Here is a 16,224-nt window from a genome sequence, read left to right on the forward strand (position 1 = left end):
TTAAGCGACTTTTGGACTATGCTGTTCGATATCTTGGGGAACAGTTTTTCAAGATTATCTAGCGGCAATGCAAAAATTCGATCGAACCAATTTATCTTCCAAGTGTAGGAAAACGACGTTGTTTCGAAGAATATTCCGTGGAAATTCAGTGACACGATCGTGAATCAAACAGAAATAGCCGTAAGCTTTTGCACGAAATATTTACCGATTTAAGTCTTGAATATTCTGAAATTATTTTTCCACTGTTTAACCTAATATACTTATTTATTTCGTCTCGAAAATTAAGCCTAGAACGTACGTCTGGTAGGACGATGTTTTCTCTCACCAGAACAGTCCCGTACCACTTGGTCCCCGAACCAACGACACGAAACAATCTTAAATCGTTTTATCGGTGCGAATAATTGGCACCGGACAGACGTAGATAACGAATCGTGGTCGTTGGGCTCGTTCGAAGGGTAAGGATGTAAAAAAAAATTTGTCAGAAGTGGGATTCGAACCCACGCCCACAGAAGTGGACTGCGACCTGAACGCAGCGCCTTAGACCGCTCGGCCATCCTGACGTGTCTCTTCGGCTGAAACACAAAGAGGAGAAATCGACCATACCCTGAGTACTATGCCTGAGAAACTGGTCTGCACGTACTAAATTTACCCGGCAGCTAGGCGAAAATAGCTCCGTAAGAAGCGGCCGTGGAAGCTTTCAAGCAATGCACCGGCGAACGAGTTCCTTTTTTCTTTCCTCCTTTTTGCTTGGCCATTATTCCGTCTCCGGTGAACGTGCTCGTGTTGGGTACCGTGTTCTGCGACGGAGATGCGTTCGTTGTCGTCCGACAGCAAAATCTCTATCATCTTCGCTCGATGTTCGAAGTAAATCGAAGAGCTCAAATGGTAAACAATGTAAGGACTACGAAGATGGTATGCCATAGGGGGATGGTAAATTACTGTAGTACGTCATAAAAGTAAGTGCTCAAGTCGGTGTGGAGCCTATTAGAATAAACACACCTGAACCTAACCTAACCACACAGTGAACCATTCTAACGAACCAATGACGCATAGCCACGTAATTAACGACCAACTATCCAATTACAGAATCGAATTTTCTCGATGAACGTGTGTTCGAAAATTCTTGTTTCCCCCAGTTCTTCGCACAACGAAGACGAAACCACGTATAACCGTCCCAGCAACGATTTCGAAATCTGTCCGCTTGATATTTCCCAGTACGACGATTCTCATCGAAATCATCCTCGCGCAAAATTCCGAAATAAATAACGGGGCACGAAGTTTCGGCCAAGTCCGCTGGCACACATACACCATAAGCGGCTGATTCGCTGGCTTCTCCCCTATGCGAGTGCGTAACCTTGAGAGTCGTTCAGTCGACGGCCATCTTGCTGCGATGCACTTTTGTTTTTTGCCTGTCCAAGACTCACCAGTCTCTCTCCCTCCCCTCGTCCCTTCGTCTCCTCCTTCTTCGCCTAGCAAACCGTGTATTCTCTCTCTTCATCTGCCTGCACAGCCGCTGGCTCGCCATTCTTTCTGCATCACGCTTCTCTCCCCCCCCTCTCCCCCTTCCCTTCTCCCTTCGCCTCCCCTTTTCCAGCAGCGTGCTCGAACATCGGCGCTGGTGTTCTCCATCCGTTCGTCCTATATGCCTCCTACCACAGATTGCCTGCCAGAGAGAATGCAGGCAACCTTCCACGCAGCTTCTCTCCTCTTCCACTCGTTCGTGTCTCCTGCTCGTCAGAGGAGCTCGTCAGACACGAAACTGGCCAGGAAATTTTACTTCGACAACGAAATCCCTATATCTGCATACTTGACGCCACACGTGGTTCGTTTTTATGGAGGCTGTTATTTAGGTAGACGAGGCAGTCAGAGAATGGTTTTTATTATGTCAGAGAGGCCAAGTGCTCCACTGGCCCAATTTCTGATGCTCACGTGAACGATGCTGGATAGTGGGAATGAACCAGCGGGTGCCACCTGGAGTGGCCACTTGAATATCGGACCTGGATGGAGATTTCTGAACAGGGGCGGGGTTATTTTGGGGAACCAGCTTGTTTGGAGCTGGGGCTCGATGTGGGTTCGGGGACCGATGAGATAATACGCGTGGCGAAGTTTCTCTCAGGCTTTGAACTCTCGAATATTGGCAATTTTGTTCTTCCATTTGGCATACGCAAGTTCTTTTCATTTCAAAATATACTCGTCGACGATCGTTGTATACGAGGAAATTTTGTGACGCTATCGTCAGGTAGAAATCATTAGAAGAATTGGTGTAAAATTTATTTGACACGATTAACTTTCTTTCGTTACAAATTTACACCGTTGGTTGCTCTGTCAGAAAAGTTAGAAATGTTAATCCCTTAACCTGTAGCTGTGCCCGTAGTAGATGATCGGACCAAACGTAAATCGGCCCAAAATTCTCGAACGTAGATCGTAGGTTAAGGGGCTAATATACAGGGTGGTTGGTAACTGGTGGTACAAGCGGAAGGGGGGTGATTCTACGCGAAAAAAAAGTCGAAAATATAGAATAAAATTCTTTTTTTCTTTTTTTTAAATTTTTCCATCGAGACAACGATCTACAGTGAGATCCGTTATAACGTACCGCACGCGTACCGAGCGAAAATTCAAAGTCGATTTTCTCGAGAACAAAGCCTCGAACGAAAAATTGTTATTCTATATTTTCGACTTCTTTTTTCGCCTAGAATCACCTCCTTTCCGTTTGTACCACCAGTTACCAACCACCCTGTATATCTACCTCTAATTTCTCCTTTAACGTCTGCTAATTAAAATGCCAAAATACGAATTAAAGGATACGTTCGATTAGCGATCGAATTAATTTGCGAATTAGCGAAATGGCGTTCTCTGGATTTGTACGGAAACTTTGCAGAGTAAATGGGAATTAACCGAATGGCAGGTGTGAAAAAAGGATCCGTTTAGCTTCGGAGAACGCGTACGGTGATATTCAGTAGCTTCGCTCGAGCCATTGAGTCACTCGCTATAAATTAATAAAGGCTCCGGTTGTTTTGACGGTGAAACGGAATGGCTATTGACCAGCAAAGCAATGAACTCGGCTGCCGGCGGTGTGTCGCACAATTTCTGAAACCTTATCGCCGTTTCTCCTTCTCGCGTGTTTTTTTTTTCATCGTCTCTATAGGCATCGTCGACACTTTTCTAGCTAACTAAGCATCGAACTCGATACAAAATACGAGACACGCGAATGATGGACTCTTTGTGCTCTCCGTGTGAATAGTTGACGGCACATTGTTTCGCTCGAACTTTGTTGAAAGCCATCGTAAGTTGTAGTTTTGTTACGTGTAAAGTGTTGCCGCTCTTACGAGCATGAGAATACGATTCGCTGTCAGGTCAGTTTCTGATATTCGCTTGTCGTTTTTCAATTTTTCGGCTGCGCTTTGTACTTATATTTTAGGCTGACGTTTCGTGCACATCGTAGTCTATTTCTTCGGATCTGTCGTGAAACACGATCGTTTATCCGGAAAAGCCAATATCAAAGTATCTCGGCATCGTGAAAATTCGAAGTCAAAGACGTTTAGATTACTCTTTTATTAGGAAAGCAATCGTCGCGCAAGCCGTTATTTTGATATAGTAGCGCTTAATCTAGAAATTCTTTAAAAAATCGATAATAAACGTCGACCAATCAATTGCCCAATCTCGTCTCTATATCTACCGATACATCGCAGAATTAAAATAGACGTTCATTCAGCTATCGTAAACAATTCTACGAAACGTGCATTCCTGCATATATTTCATTCCGTAGAATCGTAGACGTTTAAAGCAATATCGAATAATCTCGTAATTTATGAGTCACAAACTGATCGCGCGTCTATCGACACACCTTCCAGTAAGCAACTTCCAAAACCTCGTTCCCCTTTCACTTAACCCGTCTCGCTATTTCCAGTCTCATATGGTCGTTCGTTCATATACGAGCCCATAGTCGTATACGCGGCTCCTATTTCAATATCCGACAATGTCTGACGAAGGGTCGCGAAAAGCGTCGCGTCGCGCGGAAACGCGTAAAAGAAAGAGCGGTGGCCTACGAGCGGCGCGGCACGGCGACGCGTTGCGTGCCTCGAGGCACCAAAATTCGGTGCGCGACCAGTGATAGGGCAGTGGCTCGCCGGTGGCGCCACTGTCGAGGACGGCGGCCGAGTCAGGAAGCAGTCGGCCGGCGCATAAGCGGCGTCGGGCGCCGCAGTCGCGCGCTTGCACTCTCAGCGGTGAGCGGAGTTTGTAACGTGCGTAATAGCTCGAAAACGTCTTCTGGTCTGTTTTGTTTGGCCGTGTTCGCGTATACGGCCACCCGGTGTATATAATATTCCCCGTAACCCGTGTTTTGTGTCTCTGAACCTGCGAACAAAAAAGAAAAGAAGAAGTAACAATATAATTCAGCTAGAGAAGTGGATAGACAGAAACACGCGTATAGAGAGAAAAAGAGCCGTGCACACGCGAGACACGAACCAACGTCGCTCCCCTTTCACCGATACATAGAAAACCACGACCACACGGTGAATGTCGTCGACGGAGAGTGAAACGACGGCGAGAATAACATAGCGAAAGAAAGTAAATATCGACGAGGTGGTGCGTCAAAGGGGAACACTCCCTTAATAGGCAGACGAAAACGACGCGCGGACGTGTGGTGGTTTTCGTCGAGGCGAGGCGAGGCCCACGATCCCGGTGCTCCTACATTTTCATCGTCTTCTAGGATTTCGTGCATCGTTTTCTCTTCCGTGGTGTATTTCACAGACTGATCCGGAAAATCAGTGACGTGTGACACACGTGTATTTGTAATAACGCAGTGCAAGTGTTTCTCGATTTGGCGCCTGTGCTCGAGGGGACCGTGTCGCTCGCTGGCCACCGTCGGTTCATCGTGTACACCTCGTTATGTGAGTAGTTATCATCCACGAAACTATATATCTTTTCGAGGATTATTTTATCAGTGAATTATTTTCTTACCGAATTACGAAGAATAGATAGGATTTGATTCGTCAATGGTCACTATGTTCATCGTATATATTTCTTTACGCGTGTAATTATCGTACGGTATACGCGTTTACATGCGATTTTATTTACCTTCTTTTTTTTTCGCCGAGTTTGACGCCTCGCAACTTTGATACTTTAAACTGACTGCCTATATATCGTCCACTGTGAGTAATCGACGTACGTGAAACACGATTTTATTTCGATATTTCGTTCTTTCTTTCTTCCGTTTTACTTCATCGTGAATTATAATTATTCGAAGAAACAAAGACACGTACTTTCCTCCGCAGCATTTTACCGCTGAAATTCGACGCTTGAGTAGGTTAATACACTTATCGCGTACACATCATTCCGATTAATCGTATCGTACATTGCCTCTTTATAGAATAACTTTTGGTTAGCAGTTACCATAGGCGGAAGAAGATTTTATTTACGTTTCTCTTTCTCGATTATTTCCTCCGTGAAACATAATAGGCTACTATCCGCCTAGATAATCGTCATTATGCAAAAACACGATTCTCCTCGTTTTGTCCTTATTTTCTCCGTTATTTAATTGTTTGCGAAGTAAGACGCGTGAGGTGGTTTAATAACGACGCCGTGTATAGATGGCTGTTTATGGGACGCTGCACGGTTTTGTTTACGTCTGTCGCGGGGCAAAGTGAGGTAGGTTCGTGAACGAATGTGCGCGCGAGGTCAGATCGGGGACCGGCAGTGGGTCGGCAGTGTGTTGGTGCGCGCTCGCGCGCACCCTAACCGCGCTCTCTCCCTCGTCACGTTCAATTTATGCGCCGGGATAAACTTTGCTTTACTCCCTCCCAACCGGGATACCGTTCTTTCATTAATTCCATTTGATATTTATCTTTTGCATCTGAGGCACGGATGAATCGAAGATTAATCCATCATTTTACTTTCTATTAGATCCTTGATCAATTTTTCATTCACTACGAGTATACTCGTGTTTGCATACTTATTTATGCAATTTTTAAGATACGCAATTGGATAGGTTGTCATTCGTATTTGTTTACTTGGTTGAACAGTTTCTACTATATTTTCATATCTATTTTCTTGGACGTTTGGTAGGTTAGTTACTAAGAGGTTATTTATCGTAATGGATCGAAGCAAAATTTTGCTTTTATTTTTCCAAAGCTTTGGCATACTAACGTGGCTATTATCATAGATTGTCTTGTTTGTTTTTTTTTTTTTTTTTTTTGGCTACTTATATTCGATAGTATTTAATATTCAGTAATATCGCCTGAGATTTATTTCTCTTTGTAAATGGCATTAAGTCCGAATTAGTCGTGAAGCACGATACACGTACGCAATGTCGAGTAACGAAGTAGCAAATGCGTTACTCGCGATTTAAATCTCTAGATCGAAGGTTTCGAAGAGTTTCAAATTGTGTGAAGATCCTCGCGAAAGGAATAAAACTGTACGCTTCAAAAACGAAGGTCGGACGACTCGCTAGCTCGATCTAGCTCTTCGCAAACGTTTCAAAATCTAACGACTTTTCACAAACTTACTTTATACGCGTATTATACAGGGTGATTGGTAACTGATGGTACAAGCGGACAAGGAAAGGAATTTTTTTGTTAAATTTTTCCATCGGGACAACGATCTACAGCGAGATCCGTTACAAGGAGGCGTGATAAAGCGAAAATTCAAAGTGGATTTTCTCAAATACGAAAAATTGTTATTCTATATTTTCGACTTCTTTTTTCGCCTGGAATCATCCCCTTTTCGCTCGGACCACCAGTTACCAACCACCCTGTATAAAAATTGTTATTGCACGTTCGTCATCTGTGGCAATGAATGAAACGAAAGTGGCTGGTTCGCGAGAGTAGAGTCGGATTCCGATTCACTTTCGATTCCTCCCGTAAATAGCGAGAGACGCGTGTACTCGCGACAAATATCGGCCGAGCGTATCGCAAGCCCACCTCTCTCGGAAATAGAATACGTTCTAAAAATATACGGCCCTATCTGCGACGAATAGTGCACAGGCGTCACTATACCGATGTAAACTATGACTGCGTCTACGTGCATAAAGCGAATTCTTTCGCGCGCGCACTGTGTCACCGCGAGACGGTGACACGCCGTATTACGCTGGTGTCATCCTGGCGCGCAATTTTCCCGTGGTCAGTGGCCAGTTGACTCGAGTAAACAAGCGTGTTAAGTGTGCAGAAAATTCTATGCTTTCGGTTGTGTATTCTGTGTGCGATATATTCAATTGTTATTAATGAAAATGTCAACGGAAGCATTGAAAACGAATAGTCGAGATTTGGTGGAAATTTGGTTTTCTCAAATTTGCAAATTTGAACAAGCGATAGGTTTGAAATGTTCGAGCTTTGGCATTTCCCTGCGTGCAAGGTTACGGAGTTTCGTACGTGGAAAAGTTTCGAACTTTCCAGACTGCGAAATATTCGCTGGTCGAGTTTCCAAAATTCCAGATTTTTCAATTTCGTAAAACGCGCCAGGTTTCGAATTTCAGGAGCGCGGAATGCGAAAGTTTCGGCTTTCCAAAGCGTGAAATTCTCGGGTTTCGAAAATTGAAAATTACCGAATCTACATGCGCGCGCAGTTTCAAATTTCCGAATTTGCAAATATTCAAACATTTCGGTCTTCGGAATGTCAGATTTTTGAGTTCCTGAAGTCCGTCAATTTTCTGCAGATATATTAGTTCGACTTCTATTCTTACAATTTCACAATGATTCATCAAACGGGAATAGTCAAAGAACTCGTAATTTATAATTGCAAATTCTTTTCCCGAAGAAACGTGTTTCTTGTACGACTTATACAACAGACTGCTTTAAGTCCCCGACAACTTGTAACTAGTGACTTGCAAAATTTCGTCAATAATATTATTTCAATCGATTCGTTCGATACTCTAACGTTCTATACGTCTTTCGATTTTACCACCACAACATAATGTTGATATTTAATTGCACGAAGAATTTAATTTACAAAACTCAACTTGCATATAATTTAATTATGCAACAACAGCTTTTGTCCATCTTCTAACGTAGACTTTCTCTTTCCATTGTAATTCCATTTCCTCGTATTTTTACGATTTCAGATAGTTTCTTATAAATTGTTCATTTAATCGAGAGAGTAACGATTTGCTTGGAAACGAGGAAGATGGATAACCCTGATTGGCCGTAGAGAGAACACGACACGGGCTTTCTGCGTGGAAGTGTCCCTCGCAACGTTCTTATTACAAATTCAAATTTAACGACTGGTCGCCGTCGCTTGGAAATTTAAATCTACAGATATCGTTACTGATTGGAACGAATCCGAGAGCAAGCACTCTGGATTGAGTACGGTGGTTGACGCTTGTCGAACGGATGTTAGAATAGCGATTCGTCGATAAATGTTTTTAAGATCGAACCATCGATTTTTCAAACGATCGATATTTTTTAGGAAAATCTTGAATGTCCTCCTTAAAAGAATATAATTTCTGTAACGTATCGTTTGAAAATATAACGAAGTAAAATATAATTCTGAATTTATTTTTTTTTACATATAATTTAGGAAAATTATTTTTTTAGGGGATATAATTTTGAAAGGAGAAATTAATCGCATGAAATTTTATTTTTTGAATTACATATTAGTCGAGGCAAATTAATCGATCTTTTGAATGTTCTTAAAAAAATATAATTTCTGTAACGTATCGTTTGAAAATATAACGAAGTAAAATATAATTCTGAATTATTTTTTTTTTTTTAGTATAATTTAGGAAATTTTTTTTCTATGAGATATAATTTTAAAAGGAGAAATTAGTCGCGCGATATTATGTTGAAAATGACAACGCGAGTTCGTGTTCGCCATCCATATGCAGATGCGTTAGTTATAAGAAATAGTAACTAGAGAATGATCCTAGTTACAATCGATAGATTTAATCGATAGGCTTAAGAAGCTTTTTGTTTTTATCTCTAGTTTTTTTTGTAATCTCCAGTATTTTAGTATAGTCTAGGAAAATTATTTTTCTAGAGGATATAATTTTAAAAGGAGAAATTAATCGCGCGATATTATTTTATTTTTTGAATTACATATTGGTCGAGGCAAGGTAATCGATCTTTCGAATGTAAAGCAAATTCCGTTCAAATCTATCGAATATTTAAGTTTTTGTTGAAATATATGTTCTCGTAGTAGATTTTTTATAGTAAATTTCGACCGCGGATCACTTTACGAAATCAAACTTTTGCGAGTCAGTTTTTCAACGTTAACAAATTTCATTTTGACATGAAAATCCAACTCTCTGTGAAAATAAATTTTCGCAATATATCTGTATAGTAAATTTCGATGGAATATCTGGCAACCACCGACAGGCTACGGTCTAGCGAAATTGCTTTGAGGTTCCGTCGCAATATTCGACAAAACATTGAATCTAACCTAAAAAAAAAAAAAAAAAACAACATTTCGCAATGAAATTAGTGGAGCCATAGTTTCGCAAGCTTCCAATAACCATTCTCTTCGCTCAAATGATTGTCAAAATTCAGCACGGAATTTGCAATCTTTTCGAGGCTGATCTTTATCGATAAAACAGTACACAGTACAATAATACAGTCTCTGAACTGATATGTCCATTTAAAAAGGAATCGAAATCGTCGATATAAATGTTAATGTTAAACGTAGGTGAATTTCGTCATATTGCGTGGTATAGCCGAAGAATTATTCAGCTTTTGCGAAAGGAGATTCGTGAACGTGTTGCAATCGAAAATGGAACGGAGGATTGCGATCTTTCGCAGAAAATTTACCATTTGTTCGAGAATCGTACGGACGTTCTTCTCTCAGATAGTTACCAATGCCGAAGGGACGTGAATGTTTTTAGAAAAAGTAGCACGTTGTAGAATAACGAGAGAACGTGTTTTAGAAACGTTTTATGGAAAACCGTTCCAGTTGTCTTAAATCGCTTATCGTCGAATACGAAATTATCTCTCTTGTTCGTTACCTAATATTCTCAAACGCAGTGAAAACAGAAAACGTTCGAATTTAAATTGCAATTTATAAATTACACGATACAGGAAATTTCCAATTTACAGCCTTGAACTTTTTAAATAAAAAAAAAAGTCTCGAGTCTTAAAAAATTTAGGAATTAAAAAGCCGAAGTATTAAGAACGTAGTATTTTAAAGCATCAGAATCTTAAAATTGGCCGATTAGAAATGTTCAATTCCTTTGTTTTATTTCCGGATCCGAGTATCGTTCTTCTCGTCAATTTCAGAAACCAAGTGCTACGCAAACCTTCGTCGTAATACCGCTTTAGTGTTTCAAACGATATCGTATAACGTTCTCGCGTATCGTCGAAATTCGTCCAACTTTTTCGAACGTGGTCCGGAGGCCTGCTTAATCAGCCAACACAACGTCCTACACGAAAGAGAGAAACAGAGAGAAGAACGATTGCTCGCACTGCACTCGCCCAGTCTTTCCAGGCGTCTCTTTTAATCTCGAATTTTTCCCAACGATATATTTCTTTCGAACAGCTCAAAGCGTTCTTCGAGTCGTGGTTTTATCCGATGTTACATCGATAGCGCGTGCGATAAGGCGGCGTAGCCACAGGCAGCTCACGGTTCTCCTCCGGAGGCTGATAAGAACCGTGCATTATCACGGTGCACATCCAGTGTCGTCACACCAACAAGAATAACGCTTCTTGCACGCGCAGATACGTGTACTTTCATTACTCATAAGTATTACGGTACTTGTTTATTTTTCAGATTAACAATCCACTAGAATTCCGATCGACGATTCGTTTTAGTTTAACACAATTCAACTTGCGTACCGTGTAACGCAAACCACCAAGTCTATCGGCGAATAAGTCTCATCGAAAAGTTTCAATTGCACGACACTGAGCGTGCGTTCTATGATAAGACGTTTGGTAATTTCACAATGATATTTCAAATTGATTTACTTCTGCGTAAGTGTCCCAATGTTTAAAACAAAACTGTTGCGTTATCTTATTCTATCTAATTCCCTTATCATTGTACGGTAGCGTTGCGATCCTAAACTTCCTTTCTTTCTGTTAAAAAAAGATAGACATTTTATAAATTGAAAGTTTAATCGATATGTGAGTTTGGTATAGAGAACAAGACAGACAACGAGCTGTAGGAAACATTCGCGATAATTTTTCTTTCTTTCCTTGTTAAATCTTGTTAAATTTGTCAAATACCAAAGAACGTATTGGTATTTCGAATAGAAAACGAACATTAGGAAATAACCAATAAGGATAAAGAAATTGGTAGAAAGAGTAATAAAAGTGTAGAGGTTCGTGTGGAACAGATTTAAGGAATAAAAGACGGCGATAAACACGGACCGCCGTGTTCTGCCTTCTGTAGTTCTCTGACGAGTTTTCTGTTTCTTTAGGTGTACACTGTACACGAATGAGCTTGTGCACACACGCGCACCACGCGGCGCGCCGCGTAGTTACGTAAGGACGGACGCCGACTTGAAAAACAGCCTTTAGCGTTCCGATTTCTACACCGTGACCGCGTTGCAGTTCTGCTATTTTTCTCGCCATTCCTTTTCTTTTCTCTCCGCTTTGAAATTTAAAATGGTCCCTTTGTCACGGCCAGACGATGTCGTCGATCGCCTCGTCCACGCGTTCTCTCGTACCTTTGCATCGAAGGAGTTCTTTCACCAGTTGCACGTCCAATTTAACAACATTGCAAAGTATTTGTTCTTCTTATTTTATTTTATCTTATTTTATGTACTATGATACTTTTATTTACCTCATTTTTCATCTCGTTGTTTTTCCAGCAAAATTCCTGACTCGAGAGGATCGCGGGATAAATCTTTTTCGATCTTTTTGACGAAAATTACAGCCCTCGGTTATTCTGGTCTTTTAGGACGCCGAATTAGATTTTTATACTTTCGCGTATTTCATACTTTTATACTTTTACCCGAGTGGAACGTTCGTTTTAGGTTTTTCGGTTTTTTAATTTCTTGATTTTTGTCAGATTCTTTTTATTCTCTCTCTCTCTCGTTTATTCGAATAATTCTACTTTGAAATCTCTTCTTCTTTTTTTATCAACACAGGTTCAGCGTGAATGGAGGAATTCTAATGGATATTCACTTTTAAGCACTTTATGACCGTGTTTCCAGCCGCTCGTATATTCTGCAATGTTTATGGCGTTCGTAATCGAGGCTCGTCCGAGGTCAGAATGTTTGATCAACTAAAAAATTTTGTTTTCCTTTCGGCGACTACCTCGCAGGCCTTTGTCCGTTCTCCGAGTGAAATTTCCTTCACACGCTACACGCTCCTGTTATTACATTTAATCGGCCAATAATGAAATCTATTCACACCTGATTTTAACCTCTGATCTTTTTATCCTAGACAACTATGTACAGTTAATAGACATTGATAAAAGCAATATTTCGAATTAATCAGTATAAATAAAAGAGCAATAAGATCGAAAGCGAGAATTGAGAATCGAATCGACTATACGGTCTGTGCACGAACGTCCTATTCTACTTCGGACAACTCTATTTCAATAACTTTTGCGCGACACTGTCTTCCCGCGATAAATGGCTGAAAAGTCGACAAATATAAGCGTGTAAATGAATAATTAATTAATGAATAAACAATTAATAGATATTGATAAAGACATATATTATTAGCAGTAACGTTAACGTAAATATATAATACTAATCGGCATAAATAAATAATTAACGATAGGCGAAAATTAATGATGAAAAGATATGCGAGTTAGGTGACGTTAAGTGTGACTAATCAATGTCGCGGTTTCAAAGCGATTGAAATATATTATGCGTGTTTCTCGGCACATTGCAAAAGTTTCTAGAAATTTTATGAAATGTCAGCTATTCGTTACAGATAAACATGGAACTTGAGCGATGCAGGTATAGTTTCTCGGTTTCAGTTTATGCAGAGCTATTCCTAGTATCAGTTTAAATTTAGCAGAGCATTTGATCCCAGTTGTGGCAAGTGGTAAAGAATTAACAGTAGGGAAACGTTCCACGACCGAGACTGCAAAAATATAACAAAAATATCAATCGAATTGCACCAGGTGTTCAAATACTTATAGGTGATAGCGTACGTAACAACTGACAGAGATTTTACAGCAGCGAATGAAGGAATTTTTTTCTTTTTTTTTTTTTTTGGTCGTTTTCGCGAAAAATTGCAGACTGGACACTGTTGTAGAAAAGGCGGTAATTTAAAGTTCAGGGAACGATGTTTGTCCAACTCGTAACTAGGCCAAGTCTAAATCGACGTAGTCTCACGAAACGCGAAATTTCAAATGCAAATGAGATCGGAATAATCACTCGCTACGTGACTCTTTTTCACAGACTAGATAATACCAGGCCAGTTTATGTATCTGAAACAGTAAAAGTTAAATTCTTTGATCGTTTATTCGATTACTTAAGAATACTCGATTTTAAACAAATTTTTTTCCGAATTTGTAAAATTTTATGATTATAAGTATATAAAAGTAATGTGTATATAAGTAGCGATAAATATCTAATATAAATCTAACTCGATAACGTAGGATAAATTTGGAATAAATTTAAGATAAAAAATTTTTCATCGTCCCCACCCCCCACCCCCACTCCCTCCTGCGGTTGAACTAATTTAGGCCAACTTAACAAACGCAGAGCAATTCGCACAAAATCTTCGATACATTTAGTATCGATCATTTCCCAAGAATCTGAAATATCTGCGACTCTTTGTTTTTCAAAGCTTAGTTGCCTGATAAATCAACTCGAACCACAATAATCTTCAACAATTCGAAAACAACCGCTCTTATTCATCCACTTTCGCTCGAATTATCAGGCTTATTCTCGGCCGTGCGAGTGCGCAAAGAAAATATTTAATCGCCAATGTTTGCTTTCAATATGAAAGACCGAAAGGGAAAAGAACGTACAATCGGGAATCAGATATTTGACGAAAAGAATCGTAGCGCGCAAAGGGCGCATGCGCCTCGCGTATCTGTCACAGTCACAGAGTGCATCGCTAGTGATGGGATGAAGTTTAAAACGTACCTATAAATTCGAATCAAATTCAACGCTCAAAGTTCATTTCATAGAGTTCGAATACTACGTCATACTGATCATATACGATTCTTCATTGACAATTCCACTATAGCGCTAATTCTGTGAAAGTTTGTATGAACGGAGTTTAAGATTTTTCTTCGTTAACCACAATGGAAGCTTAATACTATGGCGACCGATGATGCTACACTAGCGCCATGTGATCATTAACTAGTGACCGGACCAAATTCCATATAGTAGCCGTGAAAAACAGTTTTGAGCGAATAGAAAATCTTTAGTAAAGTGTTCGTAATGTTTCAAAACAACTCGACCGATATCACTTCTTCTTCGGGCTACTTCTTTATTTGCCAAAGTACTCGTAGAGGATTTGTATTTGCTAGTTAGATTCGAGCCTGGTTTAATGTGTCGCTCTTCTTCTTTTGAAATGGTTAGAAAAGGTTCGAATTCAGTGAGCGAATGCGACGTACTTGAGGCCATCGCTATACACCAGCAATCTCTAGTTAAATAATAGAGGCGACGACCCATCTCCAGAAATATGCGAGCGTAACAACGATATACGCGAGTTTATTCCAGGGAAACCAGGGATATGTTGTCGGAAGACAAAGATGACCTGGTGACCCTGTGTTATCTAACCGGACAGAGCAAGCAGGACTTCTTTATTCTCTTTTTCAAGCTACCTCGCTAGCCTAAGAATCGATACCACTTCGATTTCGAGCTCGTTCATGCGATTTATTCTGCCTGACCGACCGAAGTCGCCCGATTCCCTATGTTACCGACCCCTTTTCGGCTTATTGGCTGAACCCATGCATAGGTTATCCCCCTTCCGGGACGGGGAAACCCTTCTCGGGCGAAATGCATTTTTAACCAGGCCACCGAGGCATTTGCGAGCCAGATCTTCGCCGTAGGGATTACGTCTCGCTCGGCAACGATCCTTTTAAAACGCGACGCACGTCTTACTGGAGCATGAAACGCGCTTGAAACTTCTTCTGCCTTTTGTGGTCCTAGGGAATTTTTGTGTGAAGAGGTATTTTTACCCTTTCTGGTAAATGGGAGAATTTGTATCTTTGACGATGGATGTAAGATAGAGGTAGGAGGTTAGACGATAGTTTAATATAAAAGTTTCGTGACAAATTGCATGATAGACATACATCTGCGAAGGGGTATCATGAATTCCCTGTTGTTGCCACATATCATACCAAACGTTAGAAATCTGAACTTGTCATTCTAGTCCAAACCTATCTACAATTTGATCAGAGTATAGTTCAAAGCATTAAAAATCCTGGATTTAATTTCTAACCAAGAATTAAATCCAGATCCCCCATTTATTCCCAATTAAACTTCCTAACTTCGATATAGAAAGCTATCGCGAAAATTCTAACCGGCATCATCTCGAAACAAGGTGCTATCAACGAGAGCAACATTTTCGTTTGTCAACGAAGCAAATGGCCGATAAAATCGGCGGCGGATCAAAGAGGTCTGGCAACCTGACGTCGAGTGTCGCGTCTGTTAATCAGGGGACGGACGTTTACCGAGAAACGTCCGGTCAAAACACTCGCGAAATTGGGACGCGTGCCTATTTTTCGAGCGTGACGCAATCAGTATGCGCCGCGGTGCATCTCGAGCTGAGTCTAATGTTTTCAACTCGAGTAATAATCACGTGAAGTCGAGCCGGGTCAAGCCACCGAACATTTAATTTTATCGTGTCGCCACACGGTTCTTCTTCTCCGATAAAACGACGCGTCTCGAAAACAATCCGAGACGGTGGCCACACGAATGGAAAACGATGAACTCGCGACATTTCGACGTGTTTCGCTGCGAAATATCGTTGACCTGGCCATGAAAGATACGGTCATGCGCGAAAGTTTCCGGATATATTTTTCGCTTTATATCCCTAAAGCTACATTTTTTTCAAGAGTTTCAACTAATATTATAAGTAGATTGCGAATTAATTTAATTTAAACAAATTTTTAGGGATTTGATCTTTGGTATGTTTACCAAAATTGCGTTAGAATACACATATAATGGATTTTTTATAATAAATAAATTATATTTATAGAAAACAAGACCTATCATATGTAGAAAATGAAATCCGTAATATAATAAATAAATTAGATTTGTAGAAAGTGAAACTCACGATTCTCAGTGATTTGGTAATGTTTAGGTTAGGTTTTACTTGCAATTTTACATCTAATTAATTTTTGAAATTTTATGTATTTATGGAAAGATGAAAGGTATAAAAATGT

At 40.3% G+C, this 16,224-nt stretch overlaps 1 protein-coding gene and 1 non-coding gene across 4 annotated transcripts in view; one reads left to right on the top strand and one right to left on the bottom strand.

Moving 5' to 3' along the window:
• Positions 1-16,224, top strand: part of LOC117242473 (ecdysone receptor) — a 191,183-nt gene that overhangs the window by 36,992 nt on the left and 137,967 nt on the right. Inside the window, exon 1 of one of the 3 annotated variants that reach the window (XM_033509173.1) lies at positions 4,168-4,892. The exons of 1 other annotated variant lie outside the window; for it this stretch is intronic. The gene's annotated coding sequence lies outside the window, so the exon portion shown is untranslated. Of the gene's footprint in view, positions 1-4,167; positions 4,893-16,224 lie in introns of those variants that run through there. One more of the 3 variants, XM_033509171.1, reaches the window with a different exon arrangement.
• Trnal-cag lies at positions 477-560 on the bottom strand. Its single transcript has one exon. It is a non-coding gene; the product is annotated as a tRNA-Leu (tRNA).

The sequence above is a fragment of the Bombus vosnesenskii genome, unplaced genomic scaffold (genome assembly GCF_011952255.1).
Source record: "Bombus vosnesenskii isolate JDL3184/JDL3185 unplaced genomic scaffold, Bvos_JDL3184-5_v1.1 scf7180000016274, whole genome shotgun sequence".
Taxonomy (NCBI): domain Eukaryota; kingdom Metazoa; phylum Arthropoda; class Insecta; order Hymenoptera; family Apidae; genus Bombus; species Bombus vosnesenskii.